This window comes from Schistocerca serialis, chromosome 2 (assembly GCF_023864345.2).
Source record: "Schistocerca serialis cubense isolate TAMUIC-IGC-003099 chromosome 2, iqSchSeri2.2, whole genome shotgun sequence".
Lineage (NCBI taxonomy): Eukaryota > Metazoa > Arthropoda > Insecta > Orthoptera > Acrididae > Schistocerca > Schistocerca serialis.
Window position 1 is genome coordinate 203093834 of NC_064639.1, and position 6388 is coordinate 203100221.

The following is a 6388-nucleotide window of genomic DNA, read 5'->3' on the forward strand; positions in this document are numbered from 1 at the left end:
CAGATTCCTCCTTCACTGCGACACACTTCACCAAAGATGGATGCCTTGGCAAGGACCTTTCTACAGAGATTTACTAGGCTATTCAAAACTTCGTATTTATTCAAGTACAAATCCGAAACGAACAAGCTTTATACCAATGAAAAGAGGAGGTTTCAAAGTTTTGTTTCATGATGTTTGATATCAATTTAATAAATTTAATAATTTGTCATCATTTGTAATTAATTAGTTTAGAGCCTACACATGTTGTAATCCGTAGGGCTTGTACAGCATACGCCATCTCAGAACATTCCACACAGTTGGTTGAGATATTCCAAGTTCTGTACCGGCTCTATTGGTAGACTTACTGGAACTGTGCACAAAACTTTCTTGAATCCGTCGGACATCATTCTCTGACACACTCCTAGTCTAAATTGCTTAAACCAACGGCTAATGCTTTTGCGAGCTGTTGGTTGAATGCCGAATTTGGTCCGAAGTGCCCGCTGCACTTATATTTGCGACTGAAACGCAGAAAACCTTGTGCTCCACAGTCCCCATCTCTCTCACAACTGACACTGAAACGAAATGACGCTCCTATTGCCGTGCGAACTCTATCGGCCGCTTCGGAAACCATCACCGCCCGCCCGCCACTGCACGCCAAAAACCTTGGAACTTCCTCTTTTCATTGGTATAAAGCTTATTCATCTTGGATTTGTAATTGAATACATACGAATTTTTGAAAATGGGCCCACCATCTAGAATAACCTTGTATAATTTGGCTAGTCATAGGGGCACCTGCAGGCTTTTGTCTCTGTAGGGGCAAAATATTTTCAGAGTCTGAACCGAAGTCTGTCACATAATTGTTTTCTCAGCCTTAATAATTGTGTAAGCACTTAAAAACGAACTTTAATGTCTATTTTTCATAATGTTTACTGCTCATACTGTGAACGAAATTGGATTTTATTCACTGTTCGGAAGAAAACAGTTCTTCACACTCAAATGTGTGAAGTTGGTCAAATACACTTACACTACAGTGAAAGCTTTTCTTCTGCACTTAACAATATCGTTCTACAGGTGCTTAGACTAGTGACTAAGAACGATTGTTTCATGTGATACAGCTCTATTTTGGAGTACTCCTACGCATTGTAGTATGCTTTCTGAATTACTGTTCTTCACTAAACAGCATTTGTTGTTTCATTGTAAGCCAGATGTTTTCCCCCAAAATACAGTTTAGAAATATTGATGAATTTATGTCTGTTAATCATTTTCTAGTGATAGTACCATGCCCGAATTATAAACATAAAAAGTAACAGCATAACTTTAGTAAAACCCGTCTTTACGTTTCGTACACTGTACATTTTCCCGCCATTTTCGTTATGTTCGTTTGGTCCTCTCGTAGCTTTTTTTCTCTCTACTAATCATTTTTCTGCTATTAAGAATTTGATATGGATAACGTTTCTCACATTTTGCGCTTTTGAACCATTATCAGAAAATTCTACATCTATTTTCATATTGAGTTACTTGGAAATTACATCGAGTTTCGACCCACGCAAAAGCGTTGTGTAGCGCATAACATGAAATTATACAGTTTCTTTCAGATTAATTACCCATTGGAGTGCAGGGAGCTGAGGAAGAGGAGGAGTGAGAGGAGGAATGGTTTTTTGTTTGTCTTAGAGTGTTGACATCTCAAGCTATAACACGTTTCGTACGGATCAGGAGCTTTGGCACAAATTACACGTGGAAGTTATAACGATTAGTGAAAGCTCACTGTAGAGACGTTCGTATTCACTTCTTCAGTGCTGAGGTACACATACGTTGCACATCAGGTCTTTGCTGTATATTCATAACAGGAGACTTTTTTTCTGAACTGACATGTACCGCGATCATTCGTAGAACTGTCCGCGCCCGGTAGCTGAGTGGTCAGCGTGACAGACTGTCAATCCTAAGGGCCTGGGTTCGATTCCCAGCTGGGTCGGAGATTTTCTCCGCTCAGGGACTGGGTGTAGTGTTGTTCTAATCATCATCATTTCATCCCCATTGACGCGCAAGTCGCCGAAGTGGCGTTAAACCGAAAGACTTGCACCAGGCGAGCGGTCTACCCGACGGGAGGCCCTCGTCACACGACATTTCATTCGTAGAACTAACGTTACGTTGTACAAAGTCGTACACTTCAGGTCTCAGCTCTGAAAAATGTCTCTTGCTATGACTACGATGCAAAAATCTCATGTACACATACGAGGTGTGTTCAAAAAGAAGGTGAACTTTTGAAATAACGAACCATCCAGCAAAGAGCGCGCGCTGTGCTGCTGAGCGCACCTAGCGGCAGGTTTAGACAACAAACTGCCATTTGCCTCGAGTCGCTCGCACGACAATCAAGCGAACAACAGCCGCTGAAGTAAGCACGTGTACAGCCTGTTCGTCGGATTACTGCAATGAAAGAGCTTGAAGAACAACGTGTATGTGTGAATTTTTGTTACAAACTTGGCAAAACTATCACAGAGACACTTCTAATGCTTAGCCAGGCATAAGGAGAGGACTGAATGTGTCGCACGCAGTGCTACAGCTGGTTTAAACGTTTCAACAGGGTAGAATGCCAGTCTGTGACGATTCCAAGTCCGAACGTCCTACCACTTCAACAGACGATGGTCACGTGGATAGCGTTCGTGTTGTGATTCGCGGAAATCATCGGTTCAGGGAGATGCTGAGGAGGCGGGCATCATCGTAGGATCTTGACATCAAATTTTGAGTGAAATACTTGAGATGCGTCGTGTCAGTGCAAAATTCGTACCGCGTTTCTTGACTGAAGATCAGAAATAGACTGGTGTCGAAATGTGTGAGGAACTGCTTGCCGCTGTTAATGACAATGAAAACTTCCTTAAGAACATCATAACAAGCTATGAGATGTGTATGTAGAGCTATGACCCTGAAACGAAGATGCAGTCATCACAGTGGGTGGGCAATGGGTCATCTCTTCCAAAAAAAATCACGCATGAGTCGCTCGAAGATCAAGGTGATGTTGGTTGTGTTTTTCACTACAAAGGCTTTATCCTTCGTTAATTTGTGCCACGTGGTCAGAGGGTAAACAAGGAAGTCTACCAGGGATGCGCATGAGGGATGCTGTGTGCAGGAAAAGGCCTGAATTGTGGGAAAACCAGAATTGGTTGTTGCATCATGACAATGCCCCAGCTCACGCGTCACTCCTTGTCTGCAGCTATCTAGCAAAACACCACATTCCCCAGACCTAGCTCCAGCAGACTTTTTTCTGTTTCCCAAACTGAAAAACATGTTAAAATGACGTCTTTTCTAAACCACAGAGGACATACAGGACAATGCGACGAAAAACCTGCGCGCCATCCCACAAAATGTGTTCCAGGAGGCGTTCCAAAACTGGAAGGAGTGGTGGTAACGGTGTATTGCTAGTTGAGGGGGCTGTTTTGAAGGGGACAGTGCTTGAAATGTTGTACAATAAGCAATAAAGCTGATGTCGCAAAAGTTTAATTGATTTTTGAACACACCTCGTATGTGTATTTCGGGAATGAAGAGGACTCATGACATTATGTTGCTTATTTCTCATATCACACATGTCAACAGAATAAGACTTCGGTACGGTACTATAATGAAGCAACTGTTAATCGCTGACGTTGGCAACACTTGAAGACAGAATACGGTCCACACGAAGTACAAGGGTCACTCCAAAAGAAATGCACAGTATTTTTTTCAAATCCATCTTTTATTCTACATGTTTGAAAGTTTTACAGTGTGTAGATACATCCTTTAGGAACCCTCCACATAATTTCCATCCCTCTCAACTGCCTTACGCCATCTTGGAACCAGCGCCTGTATACCCGCACGGCAAAATTCTGGACCAGCCTGTTGGAGCCACTGTTTGGCAGCACAAGGGAGTCCTCATCTTCAAACCTTGTTCCACGAAGAGAGTCTTTCAGTTTCCCAAAGAGATTATGGTCAGATGGAGCCAGGTCAGGACTGTAAGGCGGGTGTTTCAGTGTAGTCCATCCGAGTTTTGTGTTCACTTCCATGGTTTTTTGACTGACATGTGGCCTTGCATTGTCGTGCAACAGCAAAACATCCTGCTTTTGCCGATGTGGTCGAACACGACTCAGTCCAGCTTGAAGTTTCTACAGTGTCGTCACATATGCATCAGAATTTATGGCGGATCCACTTGCCATGATGTCCACAAACAAGAGTCCTTCGGAATCGAAAAACACCGTAGCCATAACTTTTCCAGCAGAAGGTGTGGTTCAGAACTTTTTTTTCTTGCGTGAATTTGCATGATGCCACTCCATTGATTGCCTCTTCATCTCTGGTGAAAAATGATGGAGCCATGTTTCATGACCTGTCACAATTCTTCCAGAAATTCATCTTCACCATTCTCGTACTGTTCCAAAAGTTCACTGCATACCGTTTTTATTGTTTCTTTGTGAACCACTGTCAACATCTTGGGAACCCACCTGGCACAAACCTTTTATAACGCCAACACTGTCAGTATTCTGCAAACACTTCCTTCCCCTATCCCAACGTAACGTCACAATTCGTTCATTGTGATGCGTCTGTCAGCAGTCACCAATTCGTTAACTCTGTGCACATTGTCTGGAGTGTGTGCAGTACGAGGCCTGCCGCTGCGAGGACAAACGTCAGGCTGAGCTAAGTTTGAAAACAAGCGGGAAGGATGTATCTACACACTGTGAAACATACACACATGCAGAATGAAAACTGTATTTTTACAAAAATAGTGTACATTTCTTTTGGAGTGACCCACGTATGTGTATTTCTGTCTAAATATAACGTAGAGAAATCGATGGCCATCGCTCAAATAATCTGAAACAAGCTGTAGCTGCCTTTACCGAAAATGTTGTCGTCTGTAGCGAAACCTAGAAAATCTGTATTAGGTTGGGATCAGTTTTGTTTCAAAGAAAACAATTATGATCGCTGTAAAGAAGTGTTTTTATTTATGTTCTACGTGCGGTACGACTTAAAATGTTATGACTTGCGCCGGCCGAAGTGGCCGTGCGGTTCTAGGCGCTGCAGTCTGGAACCGCGAGACCGCTACGGTCGCAGGTTCGAATCCTGCCTCGGGCATGGATGTGTGTGACGTCCTTAGGTTAGTTAGGTTTAAATAGTTCTAAGTTCTAGGGGACTAATGATCTCAGAAGTTGAGTCCCATAGTGCTCAGCGCCATTTTGTTATGACTTGCACTTCACGTAATTTATTAAAATCATAAAACATCCTAACCAACTACCGATTATCTTAGCTATAACTCGACGGCAGTGGGAATGTTTGCATTCACTAAATTTTTTTCAGCATATGAAGGTAAATTTTTATTTTTATTTTGTGTAATATTCGTAGGTAATGATTTATCATCATTGTAGTTAAAGCTTCATTGAACCCACCGAACAGTAGTGTTCTGCAGTTGTGTCCCCTTCACACGGAGCCAATTAGGCCCGTTGCACATACGGCGGATTTTTCCGCAGCTGTCGACTGACCGTCGCTGCCATTCCAGCAACAGCGCACTGAAGTTAGTTAGAGCTTCCACATGAAGCGGCAAATTTTCCGTCGACTGCCACCGAATAAGTAGCGGCGCGTGTGACCAAATGCACATGGTGGTTTTTCTACAGTCGAGAGCTATTTTGTTCAGTGTGAGCTGAGTGTTCGTGAGTACACACAGCAACTGTTGTTATCTAGTTTTTTCTGCTGTAAAAATGAGTAACCTAGATACCGATAACGAAATTTTAATTTCATTAATTAAAGAAAGGGCTGTCTTGTGGGATTTAATGCTCTGCGTAATCAAGGACTGAGATGCTGCCAGAAAACCTTGGGGAGCGGATCTAATGTGTTGAACGAAAGAGAGGATAATTATTTTACCAAATACATACTTTTTCGCTCATATGCACTAAGTGTAGTAGTCTTCACACTGTACTGTGGTTCAGGATCTTCATATTGTAGGTCATTCCTAACATAATTATTTATTTGTTTCTTTTTTATTATCGTGTCAAAAGAAGGAGTCTGTCAAAGGAAATCATCGACATTCGAAAGTAACTGAAGGATATCTTGTCATCTTTCTCTTCAAATGAAGTGCAGAAAACTCCATCCTCCCTTCTTCTTAAACTGATTGGATAATCCCAAACTAGTCGTCGTTTCCTTCTCCTTTAGATTAGTCGACATAATTAAGCCGTGGTTGCTCACTTTATTTATCGACAACTTTTAGCTGGCGTCTCACCAGGGGGCGCGGGTTACTCCCTTGTCTGGTTATCGGTTCTTCGCCTGGGCTTCAAAAGCGGCCACTAGAGTTTGCGTCTAGGCAGAGAGAGAGGCATCCGAAGAGCTTGGCGCCATAGTTGACGGGAATTTCGCACATCGTGTATTTTGAAAAAAAAATTGAAAATTGAAATTTGTG